The following is a 23,592-nucleotide window of genomic DNA, read 5'->3' as shown; positions in this document are numbered from 1 at the left end:
TCCAATTGGAGGGCTATTGCCACTCACCACAAAGGAGAACCCTCAGTGTTTTCACTGTAAGTGCCAGTTTGCCTCCTCTTCCATGATTTTTTGTATTTTGTATCAAACAAACAATTGGTCTAACTTAATAAAGTGACTTTTTTTTWAAAATCTCTTGGCTTGTAGATCAAACTCCAAAATTTCAGTCATCTTAATTTCCATTAAACAACTATGACCACAAAAGAATTGCCAGGGTTCTATAAAAAATCATCTGTCACAGCCTTTTATGGGAACACATCAACAAAAGAATGTGGCTCTTCTCTCAGTGCAATAATTTTGATCAAGATAATAAATAGTTTTATAATTGTAAAATGCTGTGCATTTTAAAAGCTACTCTTGGAAAAAAGGGCAGGAAGATGGAAAATGAAGCTGAGTCTAGATCAACTTAGCCATAAAAAATAAAAATCAGTGTGGTAAGTCTGGTAAAACTGCACTTGATTTGAGGTTTCATAATTAAACACCATTCCATCCCAAGTTTCTTATAAAGTATGTTAGAAATCAACAGAATAAGTCAGACAATCAGAATGACTCATTATGTACTGCTAGAGCAGTGAGATCAGCCTCTTTAACCAGAGAAACTAGTGAGAATTCTGCACCCATAACTTGTGGAGAATGAATATCTCATTAAAAAAAATCCTCCCTGAAATCACCAAGAAAAGCAGAAACAGTTTAAATAAAGCATTAGAGCAGCAATTTCAAATCAATCTGAAGAGATGACTTCAGATGCTCTATGACCTGAGTCCATCACAAGGAGGCATCAATAATATGTCTTCGGCTGTTATGTGTGACCCTGTATCATAGGCATGATACAGTCCCAGCTGGCTCACACAAACCAACCTGCAGACCTGCTAGGAAAGGTTATGTGGAATTGTGTTAAGGAAAGCAAACATGCTAAAGCAAGCAGCAGAGATTCAGAAATGCTTTTGGAGATGGGTTTTTGTCTCGATAAAAAGCAGGGAAAATGTATATACAAAGGACAGGGCAGTAAGAAGTAGAGGTGAAAAGGCAAGAGGAAGTACGTGAAGAACATGGCCCAAGTTCAAGTGGCAGCTGCAAGCAGTGAATCAGCAGCTCACCAAGGTCCTAACKGTGCAGTTTACTACAAAAGGTTATCAGGAGTAAACCGAAAAAATAGACAAAAAAAGTGACACTTCACAAGGGTTAACTCAACCAACACTCTCGGAAACCTCAACCAAGAGATTACATGCCCAGAACTAAATATTAAACATGCTACACCATGAAGAGGAAAGAGAAGACTTGCAAAAAGTGAAAAACTGCTCAAGTAAAGAGAGCAGGGAAACAATATGGTAACAAAAAGGAGCTTCAAAACAACAGCACTTGAAATTGAGATACCAAAGTGTGTTTCATGAGTGTGAGTAATGTCTGTGGAGGTGAACAGAAGGAAACAGCAAAGCCATCCACAGGGTCATTTCAGTCACATTTTCAAAAGGACAGATGAACTGAAAGCTAAAGCAAGAACAAACTGAACTCAAGGTCATTGGCAAGATTTTAACCCTGAGAATAATCAAGGTCAGCAAATACCAATTACCACTCAGCACAGCAGCACAGACTTMAACAGCACATTGAGAGCTTCCCTCACAAATCACTACAGAATATCTAAAAGTGCTATTACATTTAAAGAAAATATTTTCCATCATAACAGGGGAGCTTACACAGTTAAACAAAGGCTAGAACAAATGATTAACCATACTGCCTGATATTAAATAATATTTTATCTCACTTTCCATGTTTGGCATTGCCATTGAACCCAGTGTAAGACAACATACATTCCATTCCCYAGGAAAAATAGATTTTGAAGCTCTAGACTCTGCCCATGACGTGGCTTTAAATGCTAGCCCAATAAAAGTGCAAAGCTCAACGCAGTATCTAATAACACAGAAAAAAATAAAGATTCTAGCCATGAGAAAAACAAATCTAACGAAATCTCTATTAGTCTAGCTCAAGTACTTCATTAGAAGTCTAAGCAATTCCCTGTCCCTTTCCTAACACAGGCACTGGTGGAAAAATCTACAGATTCCACAAGAAAATCATTAAATAAGTGGGCAAGGTAGCACATGCATTAACCAATTTTGGCAAGCTTTGGCCACTAAAAATCCACAACTTAAACACCCATCTGTGAATGTCTAACACATGTTATTTCCAYTTTATCAGATGCATCTGAAAGCTGACAATCAACCAGAAGCACAGACCAACACCAAAATTCTTTCAAATGATTATATTTTGGATATACAAAGTATTACACAGAACAGATTTATAATGCCACAATTGATCAGAAYTCCAAGTGCCTTAGCTTTATATTTATCAAAAAAGAAAATGGAAATGGTGAGTACATATTAAAAGATGGTCAATCAATACRATCTTTTCTTAAAACTCATTGACAGAAATACTGAGCCAGACTTCTTTACATTTTAAACCATAATGGCAGARTCCTTTTATGTCCTAGCAAATCTTTAATATTGCAGAAAGAAACCAGACTCTAAACCATCTKAAAAGAATGAAACAATCATGCTGTCTGAACAATATTTGCTAGGATTACATTCTATTTGCAGTTCTTGCAACAGCATCACTTGCTAAGAATTTAACAGATTAATAAGTGCAMAAGTACAGCATAATATATCCTTAGTTATAAAAGAATAAGAGTCCATCTGGTAACCATGTAAGAGAGATTAAAGATTATTTGTAAACTGAACTTTAAAGTGTTACTCTGATTTGATCCTTACTTTTTTTCAGTTTAAATTGGGCCAAGTCAGCTTTAGAGCCTGTATGAAAACAAATTAGCACAAATTAGCACCAGATACCTACATTTGAATTGTACTTGTGGCTTTGTTGCAGTCTGCTTTATTAAAATATCAGAAAAGGATTCTGTTCAGAATACCTGCACAAGAATGTGGCACAAATTACAKGCATAATTCAGGAACTTATTGTGAGTTCAACTCAGGTACACATAAAAATCATGGGGAAAAACAGATTTTTATTTTCATATTTTTGCTATTCATCTTGCATACAATGTACTTAACTAGTATCAATCTATCCGCTTTAATGACACATACCATTGCTTAGCTAACATTTTATTTGGAGGAAGATAGTTTCGAGTAATTTTATCCAGATGTTGGTCAGAAACTTGCAAAAGAAAAGAGCTCCCRAGTGCCAGATGTACTGCCCCTTATCATCACAGCTGGGAAGGAAGATGCTGTTGCCCAGGTGTCCAGTGCAGGACCCCCTGGTTTGACTCAGGGAGATGTGGAAATAACTCCTGTGACTGACACAGAACACAGAGGGGACCTGAAGTACAAGCGATCATGTAGCCAAGACAGCGTCAAGCAAAGAATGAGTCCCAGGCAGAATGACAGCAAAAGCAAAACATGAGGGAAAAACCTACCACTGCTTCTGCTCACTCTGGCTTCTGTTAAGGAACATGGACAACCCATTCTCTAAGTTTCCCCTCTCCATCCTAAAAAACTTAAGCCTGTCTTGAGTATTCTGGGAGCTATATGTGTATTTTATTTGATATACCCRTCACTGAAGAATTCATCAGAAGCCTCCTAAGTCAAAAACTCATTTTCAGGCTCCAAAGGAACACTTTGCCTCAAAATCACCTTTAAATACAAAATAGRGCAAGCATCTTGTTTCTTTCACGGTTTCACTGGAGGATTAGCTAACAATCTAATAACRAATAAAGTATTTTCTCAAAGGCTTAGACAGAAAACTTTCATGAAAAGATGTGTATAATCCCAAATAACAGCCCGTTAAAACTATGCCCTTATTGCTTTGCSTGTCCAAGTTCTTGGATTTCATATTTTTAGTCATTTCCTTTTTCTTACAGACATTTGTGTAAGCCATAATTTTACTCCTTTCAAAAGCTTAGCTCAACTTACATTGCTAATAAGCTTTTTGACACCCTGACAGAAATCCAAATAACTTTTTCAGTCTTTAAAGTCAGAGATACACAGCTCACTGACTCCATCATCACATCAAGCATATCAAAACATTCTTAGTAAATTCAATAACAAAACTAATTTCGTATTCACTTTACTATAGTCTTGCCTCATGAGATACAAAGATAGRGCCAGGATAAAACCCAGAAGGGGCACTAGTTAACAAGTACTCCAGTACCTGGAACCTTTGTCTAAGAAACCTGTGGATGCCCATTTCCTCATGCTGTGACATCCTCGCATCCCCTGTCTGGGCTTCTCAGATTCAGCTTGTTTTTGTGCTCTTACTTTATGGTGCCCCTGCCTCCATCTTCCTCCCATGTTTACACTCTCAACATGGCATTAACAGGCATCCCCGCTTTCAATGACAGCTAGGACAAAATGCCATGTAAAATCAGCATTTCCTTCCAGTTCTATTTGAAAATTTACTTTCCCATCATGTATCATCTTCAACAAACTGTCACAGATAAATACCTCAGTCAATGAAGGATCAGGCTAGAAAGCTGTGTGCAACACTGCAAAAAACCTCYAAACCTTCAGTGGAGGTACTGAAATAACCCACTGTACTTTTAATTGCTTCTGAAATTATATCTCATGTTTATGCTTACCAGGCAAAACTAAATCATAAGACATACAATTATAATAATTAGCTGCTGATAATTCTACAAAGAAGCATGTCATTCTCTCCTACAGCACAACTCAGTTTCTGAATGTCTTTTCTAAATGAATCGAAGACAAAGCGCTCTCACTTCCACCCTTATAAGTAACCTTAAATACAGCTTTGACAATGAAACTGCAGGCCTAGGATATACATACAAATTGCAGAAAAATCCTCCAAAATATTATGCCCTCCAAGATACATATTTTTTATTACCTTAATGACAAACTCTTTGGTTGCACACATGCAGCCCCACTAAAGAGTTAAGAAAGAGACCATTGGACACACTGCACTGAAAGGAACTATCAGCATGACTGTTTGCAGGAAAACAGGAAAGAGGAGTTAATTTGAGCACTGGAATCAGCAGGGGGAGGCAGTGGCTGAGGTGATCCAGCTGGGCTGTTGCCCRCAGAGCTGCAAACAGGTTTAAAAAACAGGTGCCCCATGTCACATCCACAAACACCCACAGACAAGAGGTTTAAGATGTMTTACTCATAGAAGATACAAATGTGTAAGCCAAGGCAACTTCTAATGAAAAGTCAATACATGAATTTAAAAATTATTTCTATTACTTCATAATAGTTTTGCTTAAAAAATTAGAAGGACTAATCTTCTAATTAATTTCAAACAAAATAATTTTTAACTGACTTTACATCTTTAGAGGAAACAGAGACSGTGGTCTGTGCATAGAGACCCTTTTCTACTCTACTTTCACTTTTTAAAGTAATTTTGCCAATAATGCAATTCAAAAAGGAGGCTTTTTCCCTGTTTTTGCAATTCAAACTATTAGAAACACAGTAGAGACCATGCCTTGGAATCTCTCAGTTGGCCTCAGCCTCAAAGAGGATGGCTGATTTTTTAAAAACTACTTCAGAATCTTTTAGAGTTAAATACACAGCTTGTCCCTTAGTGATCTGCTTGAGGCACATTGCTTGTGTTTTCAGAACTAATATTAATACACAGGTAGAATTCACCTGACTGGTGAATCACACTGGTGCTATCACCCACATGATTTAATAGAAAAAATAGTGATTTGATCTGAATCAAATAAGATTTGATTCAGAAAGCTGCTACCCTTTACACCAATATCAAGCCTTGGCTGCTATATTAGTTTGAGCACCTCAAATATGCAAGACAAATTGCTTTTATRAAAACTTCCTTTTAACCTTTTCACTGGCATATCCTCTAGCCTCAGTCTTTCTCCAAATAATCTCGGCTTTTCCTTGACTCACATCCAAAATATTTTTTTGAACTCTCTCAGCAACAAACACTCCTCTGCACAACTCTAATCTGTTTGGTTTTTCTTGTTTTTCTTGACTTTCGGCAATCAGCAGGCCTGGCCTGGGATGAAATAAGTGTTAGAGCTGAGTACCCTCRAACACATGGAGGGACTGCTGACATCACAGGGTCACCTGCAGGGTAGACTTTCCTGCAGTCTTGGTATAGGGTATCAAATCTCATTAACTGTTCTTGTTCTGAGAAGTTAAGTCCATTTTGTCCTGGTAAATTCTCCTAGGACCCTGAAAAAAACTAAGGCATGAAATTGATGGAGCAAAAATACAGGCAAACAGAAGAAGCCACAGACAACTGGCTATTATGCTACATCCAATACAGGGTCTTTACCCTCTTCTCCACATGACACCTCTACACCTGTTGACATCAGCATGTAAATCTGCTGCTCACAATCTCCTCTCAAGCCTGTCTTTACCCAGTCCAAATTTCAATATTCAAGAATCAGAAAGTATGATCACTTCTAATTAGGAATAATGTGCATCTTAAAGTTATTTAAAGTCTTATTATTCCATGGTCAGTTTAGGAATGTCCAGAAAACTATCCAAGCAAAATAATTTGAGAGCCTGAARTTTACGAGCTAGTGTTTTTCTCCTTCATTTATCTGGATTCAGCATTTCTATTTCTCTAAAAATTTAAGATCCAGCATCTCAAGAGAACCAAAAGCAGTCCCATAAATTTTCAAGATAAATCACGGCCATTATATTTCTCTAACAATTATGCAATGGTCTATTTTATATACACCATGTCCAAACATCTTGGAGCTGCTTTCATTATAGTTTTAGTTCTTATTTTGCCAGAGTGCTTATATGCTAAGAACGTGGTCTTAGCATATAAAAAAATTACCAGAAAAATAAAGTATGTGTATATAGGTGTGTATGCAAGGAAGAACATCAATAATCTTAACACATATGCACACTATCACAGGGCATATGATTATTACTTGTTTTGTGTAATAGCACCTCAGCACCATAAAAAGTAGGGAGGTGAATTATCACACGTTCCCCAGACACAGCAGGTCCTTTTGAATCAGATCAGAAGTTCAAGAGGAAACACAAGCAGTAATAGCAAGTGAAGGAGCAATGTTAAGACAGACTAGAAATACAGAAGCCATAGTGCTGTTGATTATTTACAGGCATCCTCTCAAATTAGATATAAATATAGTGAAATTTTGTCCATTTTATCTGCAAATCTACATATTAGAAAAACAAACTGAAATCTTCATTGTTTGAAATCAAAGAGAAATGAGGATGGGACAAGCAAAGTTCAAATTCCTGTGGAAGAGAAAATTCAAGTAAATCTGAGGCTTTTGTTTTACTGATCATTTAAAGTGAAAAGAAACCCTGTACCAGTGAACTACTAGGAAGAATACAGACCAAAACATCAAACATAACCTGTCACAGCCTGTCAATAAAGAATGGTCTTAAAGTGCAAAAGGAATAGAAATTCTGAGGAAAGATAGGATGAGAAATGGAAAGAGGAAATAAGTGCTCAAGCAACAACCGGAAACAAGCACAGGTACCAGTAGTACAGTGCACAAAGGGGAGAGAGGAGAAACTTGAATTCTTCAGTGCATGTTAGGAAAGAAATACAAATAAAAGCAAGCCTGGAAGAAGGGTCAAGGAGGAAGAAGGATAAAGGAAAACAACAGTATTTTTTTTGAAGAAAGAATTATGTCCTATTTAGAGAGAGAATAACCTATYATAAAAATCTATGAAGTTACAAGCTACATCCTAGAATCTCATATGAAGAGTTGTGACGAGTTTCACTGTTAATAAATTAAGCTAACAAACCCACCTACTGTTCTGGTAGAATAATAGTCCCTTGGATTACACTCAACTGTTTATTCTACATTTAATACCCTCTGTAGGTGCTGGGACTGCAGGCTGTCAACACAGCAATCTGACAGTTAGCATTAATGAGTCAATAAATATCTCCTCTCTGTTCCGTATAAAAGCCCCAAATGTTCCTCTGACCTTCATTTTCCTTTTTCATTAAAAATATACAGTCTTTCAAAGCATTCCCTGTCATACATTGATAATGGAGATTTCGTTGGCCATCACCATGCACATGCTGATCTATCTTCTAAGTGTCAGCATGTTTACACAGGAGAATCTGGCCAGCTGGCCAGCTTTACTGAAAACTATAATATAAAATTAAAGCATTTACAATGTTTGTATTTAATGTACAAATCTGCAGAAAGTAATGACTGAATGGGTAATTTAAAACCAAGGCACCACCAGTCAGASAAATACAATTACAAGTTAGCACCGGAAATTCTTGTTCTGGTTCTCTGGAGAACACAGTTGGATTATGGCACTGTAGTTATTAAAAAGAAGCAATTATAGTCATCTCCAAATAATAAAAATCCATAAAATGCTCTGGCATTCTATTTCATTTTTCCAGCARTCTCATTTTCAATATTAGATAATGTTGAAAAAAATACAGGACCCCATTGCATGCTGACAGCTCCCCACATCTGATAAAAGCCCTGGGGAAACACAAATGCTTAAGCAATCAAACACTACGTTTGCTGCAAATGTTCCCATTCTATGTAGCACAGCATTATGAACATGATTAAAGTTGAAGACTGTATTTGCACCTTGAAAAATGAAATTCTGTCCCTGTAGATGTGTTGACAACTCAGAGCACAGTAAATACAAGGTATGATGCATCTCCAATTCAAATTTGGCCCACAATGAATCATCTAAATTGACCTTTGGAAGCCTGTTGCTGACTGGGACTACAGCATCACTCACAAACCAGTAATCTTTTCTTTACATTCTGAAGAAAACTCTCAAAGGGCATATATAAGAATAAGTACTATTAAATCAATAGGTCTGAAGATGCTCTGCAGAACACAGATCTCCTGGAAACTTCATGACAAGATCTGTCTTAAAATGAACATGTTGTGTAAATGCTTCAAATATTTGAATCCTTCTACAAGACTAGAAGAGAGCTCTCACTCTGCCAGTACTGAAAAAGGCAAGCAGCATGACTCAAGAAATTATAAACATAAACATTTGATATATTGGATTAAAACATTGGATTAAAATTATATTATATTGGATTAGATTGGATTAAATAAAAATTTCAAATCATAACCAATAGTATCAAAGAAATAAACTGCTTTTTTAATTTAGCTTTGCACTAAATTATAAATTGAATGGCAAYATGTTTAGAGTTTTTAATTCAACTGAAAGTGCATCCCATTAAAATATTACTAAAATTTAAAGGAACTTTAAACCAGTTTAATTATAGATCCCAAGTAGACATCCATAAAAATCATCATTCAGCAAGGCCTCTTTTGGGAAGTTTTATCAAATAAATATAAAGTTACAGTTGATAACTTGTGGTATACTTTCATGTGGAAGACACATGCCCACTTTCTGGCACTAACTTGAAGAAACATGTGTGAAAGCATATGGAGAACAACAGGAATGAAGCATTCAGGAAGTGTGTCATATCAGGAAAAGCAGAAAGAAACTCTAGCCTAGCAGAGAAAAAAAGCAAAGCTAGAACAACATCTTTAAGTTTGCTAAGATGCTTATAAGATGAGACTATTCAGTTCTCTCCAGAGTAGCAGTGGGGAGAAGGACAGAAAATTATTTGCCAAATGAAACAGAAAGGTAAATAAAAAGAATAAGCTGGATATGAAGAAATCCATCCAAAACTGCCATGACAAGGAAATTTGGGAGCAGCCCTCTAGGAAATACTGCATTCAGTTTATTAACACGTGGTTAGACCAGCTGCTCCCTCATTAGGAGCCATAACCCCAGCRGAGTCAACTAGGTTATAAGCAAGGAACTGAGGGCCAGGAAGCTGCAGGGATGGAAGGCAAGGTCGAAATTGCACTCAGAAATAGACTGGAAGTAGAGATCTGGGAACTGCGGGATGAGAAAAACATCTGTTTTTCTAAGCATTTATCTGATTGCCTGAGTATACTCAACCCTATAGCAGTGAGTAAGGTTTTAGGTTTATTCAGTATCTCCAAGCAGATACTCCTTAAACTGGARGCTGTGAGGCTCCTGCTTGCCCTACATGTCTTTTAAAGATTTTACAAGTTCACACRCATCAGCTATCCTAGATCTTATCCGATCTAAAGAGGCAGCACTCCAAACATTTAGACACAGTAGATAATTTCACAAAATTATGCAAAAGTATACTCCACCCAAGCTGGCATAAAAAATAGGAGAAATGAAGGAGCCAAGGAAGTGCATCATTATCAGAGAGGTCAACAGTGAAATACAGACATTCGGAAGAGGAAAGGAACTGTAAAGGTTTTCTACAGTGGAGAGTTTCTCAATAAAACACAAAACACAAAGATACTGAACTGAAATTTAAGTTTGCATCTCTTCTGCAAAGGCATGCTCAATTCTGAGATCTTCCTAAGAGAAACTCTGCACATGGAACATGCAGATAGTTTGAGTCCATGAAGTAAATCTGAGACATGAGGGATGTGCCCCAAGTTTAAAATACTGTAAACCCCATCTTTTCTAGGGAATGAATTACCTGGGGCTGTCTTCAATGGTATCTGCAGATTCAGAAGCATTTGCTCCATTCTGATCTATACTGGACAACACATTCTTATACTAAGCACAACGCTCCTCCTGGACTTTATTTAGGATAGTAACATAATTRCTTTCATATAAGGAAATATTTCAAGATTAGCTAAACTAAAAACTGTTGTTAGGTATAATGTTTTGTGAAATTAAAAACCATTTGTAAGATGAAATACATTCTCTTTTAAAGATGTGTTCTAATATATTTTCAAGTTTCACAAGACAAAGTTTATCTTGCTTTTCTTTAGCTCTTTGTATAAAGGCATTGTCTGCATATCACAGCTCTTAATCAATAACACACTGTTGTACTGTTGGCCATTTTGGTGGAGGAGCTCAAGCTGGGATTCCCTCCAGAGATAATTCCTTAACCTTTGCAGAATTCCTTACTCAGCTAGAGAACATTTCTGCACACGAGCTGCCTCTGCTGCCTAACAGCATGATAAGAGAGATCAGGGCAAAACTACATTTCAAAAGGATCCTTAAGTTAATTTGTCAGTAATTTTATGTTTTCTTCTGAAGCAGAAGAACATCCTGAACTTGCCCTCTTGCTCCATTCCTGAATAGTTAGCATAAAATCAGATAAATTTTTCTGTAGCTCTTATGTTTTGCTCACATGTTGACCTACTCTTTAAAACCTTATACACATTCCACAGCGATACTTAACTTTGGCACTGAAGCAATTCAAACTACAAGGTTTTGTTTCTTTTTTCATACATGACAGACCTTACAGCTACAAATCGAATTCTGAGTTTAAGAACACTTTCCATCACATTGAAGGTTCATGTAAACAGCAGCTGGTCAGTTAGTCCTCTTCTGAACATTCCTATTTAACACGATAAAGAAAACAACAGTATTTTCATAAAGCAGTATCCAGAAGTATGCAACAGCACTGCAGCAATACCAGCCAATGCAAGAGAAGGTGCCAGAGCCAGTAAAATCAGTGAGCTTTAAAGTGTTCGCATATTAAATGACTTATTTTTATTTTAGAAGTATTTAATAAAAAGAAAGTCCACATGTAATAGAAGCAGAAATATTCTAAATGTTAAAAGCAATACTGCAGAAAAAATAGGTGTACTTTACAGTTTACCGTAAGATGGAAAGTAATATATAATATAAACAGTATTATTAGGCCATTCCCTTCCAGAATTCTCCAGTAAATTCACTGCATGACTTCATCAGTTAGCAATCAGAAAACATAACCCTAAGCTATAGTATGACTTTTATGCATCCTTTGTCATTGCTTTATTATAATCATGAAGGCCTGTTATGCATCTTCACATAACTCAGCATTGATAAAAACAGAGCTGCTTTATAGATGTTTCTGGAATGCATCGTTTTGGCACATTGCTTTATACCAAAGATGTAATCTGCTGTAGTGCAGTTGTTTTTAATTCATTTCACCCACTTGTGCTCAAGAAAGCTCCAAGTAAAGCTCAGTCGAAGTGATTTGTGCTACAGGTACCATATACTGCAGTCAAGTTCATCATTTATGTTCCAAATTAACTGATAAATATTTGTCTTTTTTGCTGCAAGGATCATGCCAGTCTCATTCAACACAATACAGTTTTCATATGGCTTCCTGCTCAGCAATGCACTCATGGTTTCTCTTCCTAGAAGCCTCCCTGGGGAAGCCTGGTTTTCTTCCTCCAGAAATGACTGAGTATTATCAAGTGATCACAGGTGTTTTGTGGACATCAAGCTCTMCAAATAATTAGCAAATTCCAGCATTCAAGGTCCCTGTCCTTAGATTTCACTGAGAAACAAATAAGGTTTCCCTTAATCACCTAAAAATGCTAACTACACCTGCCTTACAATAGCAACAGTCAATGCAAAATGCTTAACTCAATTATTTTGGCTAGGTTCTGAGTGTGCAGCTGAGTTTCATTTACCTGGCTACCAGTACTTTTCATGTTTCATCCTTGGTATTTATACAAGCAAACACAGGATAGACAAAGATCAGTAAATAATGACAGTCTCCCACCTACATAAAGATTTGTCCTTAAAGTTATAAAATATGATACCTAGCAAAAATCTGAGTTTTCTTTAGTAGCTGCCATATGTGGCGTTTCAGGCACAGTAGATGACAAAAAGTGCAGGTCAGCATCAGATCAGAAACGCAGTGCTCTTATTGATACCTCTACTCCCCAAAGCTAAAAAAGCTGTACTATTACTGTGAGTCATAACTGCAATCTTTAGTTGTACACTTTAACATGTAGAGTCACAACTTAGTTTTTATGTTATTCTTCATCTTCAAGGTTTATTTTGACAAAGAGACTAAAGGAAATATCCCATTGTTGTGCCATTCACACCCCCTTGTGAAACACAGRGGGGTGAACATAGTTCATCATCATCAAAACATAGTTCTGATCTAAACACAAATTGCTGCACAGCCAACTTCAACACTACTGTTCTTTTATCTACAATCATGTGGGATATAGAAACCAATAGCCTAAACTTTGGCTTCTAGGTGCACATCTCTGTGCAGACTTGCCAAGCAGGAGAAAGTTGCCTTTCTTTGCACCGGTCTGGCACTGTAGAAACATTTGCACTTTGAAAAGTAAAAACCTCTGAAGTCTCCCATATGCATAAGTTGTAGGCATCTTAAGAAGGAGACAGGGGAGAACAAGCAATCCCTCCCTTGCAAGGAGGACCTTCTTACATCCCCCACACCCAGTTCTGCCTCAGAACTCCTCACACCTTGGAATCCCTACTGCACTCCAGTGAAATGCATTACAGGGCACAGAAATTCTCAGGAGCCTAATTTTTTGAAGGGAAATCAGAGAACCAGCTTTCAAGTTCTAATCCCACCACTGAAAAATGACTTCCAAACTGTTCCTAAAAATCCCTCCTCAGCACATTCTGACTCTGTCTTTAGTTCTCTTCCCTTTTGTGACCAACACCTACAGTTTAGAACAGAAGCTAGCAAAACTACAAGTATGTTTGTGAGGTTTTGAACAGAAGTTTACAACATACAAAAAAGAGAAAGCATCACATTTGTCAAAACAAACACAAGCTGCAGTATAAATGCCATCAGCTGCCCAGTCCCAAGTTACATAACTCCACTTTCACAAACGGCTGCATTAAATATTGTTTTGCTTGTGGTCTCAGAAAAATCCTAGTGCAACTATAATTATGTTGATTTGTACTATGTGCATCACGTTTGCTGACTGAAACAGTTGCACTGGCCAATTAAATGCCATTTTTTCCTCAGTTAGCACACAGCTTCCACAGCTTTTTTCATCATGTTAATAATCTTCTATTTGCTAATCACATTGAAAAGTCTCCTGTTCAAGGAGAGCACTGTGGAGTTAACAGATGTATGTGCACAGAACTTTTAATGCCCTCTAGTGTTTCTTGCCTGCAAAGTAGAACTTATAGTTAGTGACAGATTGTTAGCATGGCTAGTTACCTAAATTTTTAAGTCCCTCTGTGGTTACTGGGCACAAACTCATTGTAAATACTGCCAATACTGCCACGTGATGGAGTACAGAAGATTAAATAAATTTGTCCTCAAGTGAGACTGTGCAAGGTTTTCAACGTTTAACACTGAAATAGTAAGCAGACAGCTTCTCAACCCCCTTTCAAAATGTTAGGTTGTCTTGTTGGTCAAGTCACAGGGTGAGCACATGGACATGGTGCATAGGCACTTGTACCTACCTACTTACTTGCACTACCTTAGCAAGAGCAAGAAAAGGCCCTGATCCCCCCCATATTCTCCACACTTTTCCTAATTTTTAATTCTCCAGCAAAAGTTGTCACTGCTATAWAACAAATTTGAACTAATATAAATGAACTTCTACTGCATGTGGTTTAAGATCTGATCTAAAAAAATGAATGAAGGAATTTCTCTTTTAGTCTTGGATAAAGGCCTGCATGAATTAAACATGAAGACCAGTAAAATAATCATTACATGGCCTTCACATTTCAAGCTATTATATACTACAGATGTGTACATTGACAACTGACAAATGACTTAGAAAAGCTGTCAGAGCAGAGGTGAAAGACAGGAAAAGGGGGTTTTGTGCCTGGGGATAGAAAAATGGACATCTGATATAGTGAGATAAATATATTAGGCAGCTCTTTTTTCCTCAAATCATCAGCACTGTAGTATTTAATAACATTAACACTTACATTGTTTCCTTTAGTTTTCACACTTTAACTCTTTCAGAAACATACAGAACAATTCTTGTTCTTCTAGACTGTTATTCCTGGCTGGCCATTTGCACAGACACTTCACTAAGGTAGTTTAAGCGCTATATATTTTGTCAAGACTTCTTTCATGCCCCAGGTGGGTAGCACACAGTGTTGTGCTTTTTAAAGAATTAAGACAATATAGGTCTCAGAAAGGGACCTGGAAGAATTGYCATTAAATATTGGAAGGTGGAACACAAAGTTGTGGGTAGAATGGGATTCCAAAATGCAGAATTTCAGAATTCAACAGACTGTCAGCACAGTAAAAGTTCTCATATTACAATAGCAAAGATAAATATGCTGCTTTAGTGAATTCCTGAAGATTGTCCTGTATAGGACARGATAAATTTGTGAGACAAGTTAAATTTGTTCACAAAATATTCGCTACGAAATCATGAAACAAATAGTTTCAACTTAGCTGTTCYAAGTAACACTTGCCTAGACAAATATAAAGACCTTTTGCAACCAGGGTGACAACTATTAAAAGAGTTTCACTGGAACAACACTCCTTCATGTAGCCTTACATTGCAGTAAAAACAGAACACCTCAACCCAACAAACATTTCTCATGAACAACAGGAGAAGGTTTRCTAATTGCTAAAACTTGATTGCTAATCAAATTTTTTCATTCAATCCCTTAAAGAAAAAGCCCTAAGCACTGAAATGCAAGAAATTATTTTGATCCAAGGAAGAAACTGAGTTTCTACAATTGCTCTCATTCACATACGACATCCTAATATATCAATGCTTAAATATCAGGAATATAGGTATGTGCATAATTAAATATATAATTAGACCTTTTTTTAAGGTCATCCAATAATACTGCTTTGATGACACTAATAGCAAGAGGCTTGTTCTAATAACACAGGCACTCAGCAAGTGCGAGTTCTGGAGGACAACAGAGCAGAAAGCCAAGCCAGGACACCCATGCAGTATGAAGCCCTCCCCAAAGGGCAGCTCTGCTTCATGGGACAGCTCAGCAGTTACTGTGACAGAGCCAAAAGGCCACCACCAGTCCTGACACAGCATTAAAGGGGGCCACTACTGTGCACACCCTGCAAAGGCAAATAGCAAGTCTGTTCCTTTCTGGCTACACTGTGTTTTGTTATTGGCACTGGAAAGAGAAAAGCACACAGCTGCACAAGTGGGAGGAATTCCTACAGAGAAGGGAAAGGCAGGAAAAGAGCAGGAAGGAAGAGGCTTGACTGGATATTTGGTTAATCTGTGACATTCTTCATAAACTTATTACTCCATCCTGTACAGAAGTAGCTCAAGAAGAAATCATTGAATCAAACATGGTACCAGAAGTCTCACTCAAAAACATCCCCAAATGCATCACAAATAACAAGCTTCTTGACTAGGAGGATACTACAGGCTTATGCTGTGGTTTTCTTCAAGCACTAGGGTCAGTTACAGCTGCCATCTGCCACTGCATTTTATCACACACTGGCTGCTAACTTAATCATTTATTTGAAGGCCATAAAAAASGACAATGAACTTGAAATACACACTAGAAGCTGCTCCTACCCAATATGAAAAACTTCTGCAGTGACAGAATTTTCTACGCAAAGGGGGGGAGGGGGCAAARAATTCTTCTCCATTTCAACATTAAGCCTTTCTCATACACTTTTTTCTCTGTAGTGCATCCCTTCTCCTGTTCTAAGGACAAGCTGTTGGAACCCCAGCCATAGCACTAGGCAATAAGCACATGACACCAAACCTCTGTCTTCAAAACCTTGTTAAGAGCAAAAAGGAACATACTTTACAGGCTACACAGCTGAAAGAGAGCATTACAGCCACCCACTCAAACTGAACCCTTCAGACAACTTTCARGGGCAAAGCTACTACGCCACTGAGCAACACTCACCTCTGTTCAAAACCTGTAATTGGARAAAAATCTATGGAAATCCTGCTCCTACAGTCATCAGGAAAGCATAGGAGGAAAAGAGAAAATAGGCCTARGTGGCCTTATATAGGCTGATTAATAGGCCTTAATTGCCATGACTAGCCTCACCTGGGGTCTCTACTKCTGCACCTGCCCCAGAAATCTATTTAAGCTCAAATGGGCCATAGGATAGGCTTTTCTTTCAGTACTTGGCTMCATGCTGCAGAGCTGGCTTCTAATCCTTTGCCTGACCTTTTGCATTGATCTCAGTTTTTCTCTTATTGTGAATCTGCACAGTAATCATTGCATCTAATCTTGCCTTTTGGATTGGTTTCTTGATTTTTTTAAGTCTGCCTTGTTGCAACCAATTTCTTACTCAGCTGGGCTCCTGGATGAAACCAGTCACCATCTCAAGGCCTGCCCTCCTTGTGCCATTTGAGGGGATGGGATGGGCTCTGTCTGGTGAGGTGCTTCTCTTGCAGCCCCTGGGATCCTCCCTGGCTCCTGGTGTCTCACCTCTAGTTATGCCCTGGTGGATATGCCCTTACTATCTGTTTATAGTAAAATTTCTGGTCTGTAGTTCCTGAAAGTGAAGGTGCCTATTTCTGTCTTCCTAATCTCAGAGGGATAGAGTGAAKGTTTTTAACTGTTCTAAACTCTTTCAGTATCCTAAAGTAAGGTTGTGACAAAATTGCAAGTTGTTGCCTTAATAATTAGGGGTGATCTAGTCACTGCYGCACTTATTAATGTATCTTGTATAATATATGAGGGGGGCATTTGTTAAATTGAAAAGCTATTTTAAAATAAATAACAGAACTGAAATTCAGTGGTGTTGTGGGGACAAAGTGATTACAGTGCTACTAACAAATCCTGAGGAGGAAGGAATGCTGTAATGCAGAACACAAGACATCATACAAAACTTTCTCTGCTGTTTCATGACTTGCATGGTAAGTAAAGGTCAATAGCACTTATGTTCCCCAAAATATAAAGCTTTAAACCAGTTGGTTATTATCCAGCTTCAGCAGGAGTTGCACTAGGTTTACTTTTGTTCCAAGTGTCTTTTATTAGCTGTTTAAGGGCAGGGTAGGCTAGAACAAATGCAGCCAAGGTTTGTGGGAGAAGGCTTGTTTTCAGTTTTAATGATGAAATGTTGATTTCTTTTTAGTTGTACAACCTTCAGAACTAGGAAGTCTTGAGAGCAAAAGGCCAGCTGGGGATTAAAACCTAACCCACAATTTTAGGTAGCTAGTAGATGTAGCTGGGATTAAGGATGCCAGCTGGGATTTTGCATGCAAGGGTTTTTAAATATATTTTAGGGGCAACTGAGAGCTCTGTAAAAAAATGTGCAGGAAGTAGATGACAAACTACAGGTTGTCTTGATCTTCTCACATGAAAATAAATACATGGAGATCCTCATCTTTCCAGTCTTAGGCACGTTCCTACCTAGGCACTTCATCTCTGTTTTTAATTTTTTTGACAGCTTCTAAGCATCTAAATCCTTTCCAAGACATAAGTCTTAATTTTGGTTACAGCATGATGAGTCCTCAAGWTAGTGGTGAAGTTAACCTTTACCTGTATTTCTCCATCCTCCCCAACAGAACACCAGTGTGATACAAAAACAGGGAAGTCTACAATAGTACTTTTAATAGCTTATTACATATCTGGAGCCCCTTAGTAATCAGTAATTCTTAGAAAAAGTCCCTGGTAACTATTAGCTTTTGATTACTCTGAGAAAGAAAGGCCAAGAAGGGAGTGATAGCAGAGATAATGATGTTTTGTCCCTAATCAACCCTAAATTGTGATGGTGCAATGCAAAGGTCTCTATAGAGCATAAATCATAATTTATCATAAATGTGATCAGAATAGATTTTAAAAAAAACTCTGCTCAGCAGCAGGTGGTGCTATTTTGCCTTTTTTGRGACTTGTGAGCTACTAAAGTATCTGTATCTTAGAAAAATAACCTTTTTTAAAACTAGAGAAAAGCATCTATTTTTCAAGTTAATAGCCAACTGTGTGACTCTTCTATCTTATGCATTCAGTTCTCTACGAAGAAATGTTTTTTCAACACACCTAATTAAATGATTTTAGGTTAAATTGTGATTGAATTACTTAGATGAAAGGCTTAATCCAGAAATATGATACTTGTGCTTCTTTCAAGCACAAGTCAATCAGTCAAGAGACTGATTAAGAAAACCTGGCTTAATCTAAAAGTGGATATTGTCAGATGGCATGTATAAAATATATGTATCTCTTTGTAAATCTGAGTTACAGACATGGTATCTAAAGCATGTTGCAGAATTTTCCTTTTCTGTTGCTTGAAGATGTATTAGATTGAGATACAGCCAATGTTCTCATCATATAAACACATAACAATGTTCTCTGCCACAGGTCCCTGTCAATRACTTAGCTAATACTGCCAACTCCAAACAAGAATTTGTGTAAGTCGCGTCATTAACAAATAATGACTGAGATGTGAAAGTAATAAATGGATGTTTTTGCTTTTTAGTACCTATAAAGCTGTCTCAATTTTAAGTTTGATTCTTTTGAAATTGCAATGAATAGGTTTTAGAATACTTCTCAATTTCTTACTGCAGAAGTTGAATTTGAAAGAAATTCTCAATTTCTATTAAGAAGAGAATTTAACATGACAAAATCAAGAAAGTATTTTCAAAAAGGATGCTGGCCTTGAATAGGTAGGCCTGCTTGATGAAGAAGATGGGAGTGATCTCCTGAGCACCAAACTACTTTGCTTAAGAAGATTAGAAGAGTTCAGAAGGTAGGATAAAGGGGAGAGAAAGCTTTAAAAATCTTTCACAGGCTTCTCCTTTCCTAAAATTAAGTACGGCATCAAAGTTCAGGACTCCTTTTACTTAGTGTTTTCCAGAGATTCTTAGACCTTTCCCACATGTTCCTCTAAAACATGAGTTCCTCTCTTTGCAGTTCTCATCTATTTTTTACAAGACCAGATGGTCTTAAACCATATTGACCAAGATAGGTGGATTTTATCATTTTTACCTTAATCTTSTGATTTTATTAATATTTGCAATATATCAATAGAACATTAATTTTTAGGTTATCTTTCCAATTTTGCTTAAGCTGTTCATTAGAGTGAATGTCTGTTCCTGGATTCCCATTACTTGAGAAATGATTTTACTGACCATGAAGTAGCTGCATGTCCTAACATTCTATTCTGGTTATCCTGCCTACTGAAAGGTGGTTTTGTAGTAGAGAATATAGGAAGGGAGTGACCTCATCCTATGGCCTGTCTCCATTTATCATTTTCATCATTGGATTCATGGTTCATTTGTAGAACTAAAGTCTTATTTTCAAGTGTTCTTGTAGTGCTCACTCTATCTGTTTGTCAGAAACGTTACCTTGGTGGCTGATTTTGAAGAGATTCTAAAACTACAGAGCTTGGGAATTCTGACAAACTACATTTTCCTTCTGTTGCTCAGAACTAAAGGAAGACCTGGCACCTGCACAGGGTCTTGCAGTGCTGCTATACTGAGAATAACAAACCACTACACTCAGCATAGCAAAACTACTCTGCTCTTTGCAGTGCTGATACAATACAAATGAGTTAACAGAAAACAGCTGAGGAAAACCAGCTCTGCCTATACAGACAGGAAAGAGGAGGTAAATCTTTAGATCATAATACTCAAGTCTGTTAGACCTGGCTTTAAAATAAAAAGAAATTCTACGGGTAGGGAGTCTACATGTGAGCCTGTAAGAAGTGAAAGGTGATATTGCTGCTCTCTCTTTTAACACTGATAGGCAATTGTAAAATGGTAGCAGAGTCTGGAAAGGTTTTGGTCCGTTCTTTAGCAAAAATTTTCCTTCCTACCTCAATGCTTTAAACAGAGTAATAGATATGCAATAGCAGCCCATGTCATTAATGAATATTATATAATAAGAAATAATTATGCAATATTCTATCTCAAAAGTTAATGGAAGAAAAACATTCAACTATCCCTAAAGTGTTAGCTTCTCCTGGCCAGTGGAGAATTTGGCAAATAATGTGCATTGGGTAGTGACAGGTTGWTGTTCACCCTTTTCACACAGGAAGAAGGCAGCTAGAGACAGCAGGTTTGTCTTGGATCCTGTGGCGTGCTACAACTTACCAGCTAAGTCAAAGGAGAAAAAGGTCTTCAAATTGAGCTTAAGTAATTTTAATACCCTTTTTGTCCCTTTCAAAAGGGATGATGATCCAGGAACTTGAGAAGGTCAAAAGAGTATCCTAATCAAATTTCAACAGCTCTTTCTGTAAGAGAAAGCATGTTACCATCTCAGAGGTCCCCTTCATAAGCCTAAAATCTTAATACTTTGCTTTTCTTCTACATTAGAATCACCAGAAGTGCTATTAAAGCAGAAGGGCTTTCATAAAGCAGTACAACTAGCAGTTAAAGCACCACAAATGGAAGGGGAACCCAAACGCACGACAATTATTTTGTATGCAGGGTACCCTTTAAAGTTTGTTGTTGTTGTTGTTGCTCTTTTTAATAAGGTTATATTTCCTCCTTCCGCAGGCCTTTTTTTTTTTTTTTTTTTACACATTGCGGAGCTTTAAAATCTTTCTCTAGTTTCATGTATTTCACTGGTTTCAAGAAACATGCTGTAACACTATGTTTTCTATATGTAATATGAGTTAAATATAAGAGCTGACAATGTTCAAATGGAATGATGACCTCCCTTTTTTTCCTGGCATAATGTACACATGCTAAAATCTTAAAATACAATAAAATGACACTATGTATCTGAGGGAAACTTGGGTCTGGAAGACTCAACTAAAATAATTCTTGTAAATGTCAAAGGTTGGTGATGTGCAGAAGCTGTGTCTGAGGATTAATCCTTCTAGCATGGAACTCCTTTAGCACGAGAAATGTGTGGGCAGCTGAGGGAATATAAACATATCCAAGAAAGCAAATACACATCTCTGAATGGGTTCACTGTATCACTTTGGAATTTCTACTCCTCTTKCTCTTTTTTCCAATTGTGTCATCTGTAAATACTAGCTGGGGCATACTACATTTGGTAAAAGTTCTAATCTCTATCTAGAAGGACCTTCTATTTTATATTAAAATAACTAATTTTGTATGTTGACCAGTAACCAAGTGATGGTAGAGCAGATATTTTACTTCATTAATAATACTAATAGTAAATTCCCTCTTTCATTTTGGCATACTTTAAACCTCTATATTTATACACTAATTTGCTGTAAGCAATTTCAATAATTTTTTGTGCATAATTTAGCCTGTGTTAAAAATACTTAATTACCTCATCAGGGACTAGTATTGTATTAACACTTCATGTAATGACTAGGTCAGTACTTGGGAGAAAGAGGTCTCCTACAAGAAGGATGAGGAAGAGCTAACTAATTGCTTTGAAAGGCCTTCCAGCAGCACAACATGCTTTCTCATGTTCATGTTTGAGGGTTTTTTTTGTTCTCTACTAGCAAATGCAGCCTAGAATTGGGAAGATTGTAAGCAATTCAGGAAAACACAACCCCAGTGAGTACAAAATTAAACATTTCTGCTCCCCTCCGGCTTAACAGAATAAATACACTGAGGTTTAATTTCCAATATCATTGCTCTGCTGGTGTTACCTAAYGCTATTCAAGCTATATAGCTCAGGTGTGTACAGAGATCCAGAGAGCTGTTGAAGTTTCAGACCTACATGAACTTCCCCCCTAGCTCTAGCGCCTGGCTGTGCTCATGGAGCAAATGCCCCCCTTCCTTGGAGTAAAAGGCACAAGGGTGCTAGCAGCCCTGCTGCCTCGGCCTGCTGCTCTTGGAGGCTGAGCTGCCAAAGGCTGATGCCCTCAAGGAGTTGCAAAATATTTGGAGATTAACAGATGACACCTTGAGCRCCAACAGCTATTCTGATTTTTTTCCCCTTCCCTCCACTTCAGCATATAGGCAAGAGGGAACATGTGGTATAGAATTGCTCCTGCTRTCTCTTCCCCACTTCCACAGAGGTCACCTGCCCTTGTAGATACTAAACGTGAAAGTAGCTGCCTCTATGAGGGGAGAAAAGTGATGTCTCCTGGGGAAGTAGACAGGGCTACTGTGCTCTTTCCACTAACTTTCCAGAACCAAAAATGCAGAAATTGCAAGAATTTCTTCTCAGCATGCATTTGGCTTGCCTTGGTACCATACATCCAACACTGTTGCAGGTGTGGCCTTGACACCAAAGCCTGGTACACTCTCAGCTTCCATAGCATTGAGGTCTTTTTTTTTTTTTTTTTTTAGCATGCATTTGGCTTGCCTTGGTACCATACATCCAACACTGTTGCAGGTGTGGCCTTGACACCAAAGCCTGGTACACTCTCAGCTTCCATAGCATTGAGGTCTTTTTTTTTTTTTTTTAATGTTTTTTTTTTTTTTATGTTTTTAAATGGTCCTTAAAAGTTGTGTGATCAAAATATCAGACTCTTAGAAGATACTATTGCTGTTGCTCCTGTCAACAGAGGATGGTGGTCCTTACATCTTTTATGATAGACAGTTCTAAAGAGATTGTCCTGCTCAAAWGTCTAGTTTGTATTGAAGAAAGGAAAGTCCAAAATAAAAATGAAGAGAATGGTGGTTAARAACCACCTGTTGAGAATCCTGGCCTGATCTAAGATGAAAATGACAACTTGCAAGTAAGAAATAAAAAGGGCAGAGATTTTGTTTGAGCAGTTTTATACTTTCACAGCTCTGCTCTTTCAGTGCTTTTTGCCAGCTTTGTAGATAGGAAACAAGTGAGGAGCCCTGTAATTCAGTAACAACATAAAACTTTGTAATGAATAACTTGTAGAAGAGGGAAATGCCTGGATTAGGATAGGATATTTTCAGGTACAASGGAGACTTTCCATTATTTTAACCAGCTGAGCAATTCCCCTACTTTACCCCGCAAGAACAGTGGCGGGGGCCCCTCCTCGCAGCGCGGGCGCTGTCGCAGCAGCCCGAGGACACCCCCGCCGCGGTTCCAGCGGGCAGAGAGGCTCCCGCGGCGGCGGGAAGGCGCGTGCCGGGGC

At 37.7% G+C, this 23,592-nt stretch overlaps 1 long non-coding RNA gene across 3 annotated transcripts in view; it reads right to left on the bottom strand.

Annotated features, from left to right (window-relative positions):
* The window catches only part of LOC112958146, a 71,682-nt gene extending 55,056 nt beyond the window's left edge, over window positions 1–16,626 (bottom strand). For all 3 annotated transcript variants that reach the window (XR_003251356.1, XR_003251357.1, XR_003251358.1), the window contains exon 1: window positions 16,560–16,626. This is a non-coding gene — a long non-coding RNA (uncharacterized LOC112958146). The remainder of the gene's footprint in view (window positions 1–16,559) is intronic.
* Between the last annotated feature and the right edge of the window lie 6,966 nt (window positions 16,627–23,592).

This window comes from Nothoprocta perdicaria, unplaced genomic scaffold (assembly GCF_003342845.1).
Source record: "Nothoprocta perdicaria isolate Ctin4 unplaced genomic scaffold, notPer1 scaffold_81, whole genome shotgun sequence".
NCBI lineage: Eukaryota > Metazoa > Chordata > Aves > Tinamiformes > Tinamidae > Nothoprocta > Nothoprocta perdicaria.
Note: the sequence above shows the minus strand (reverse complement) of the source record. Positions and strands in the feature narration are given on the sequence as shown.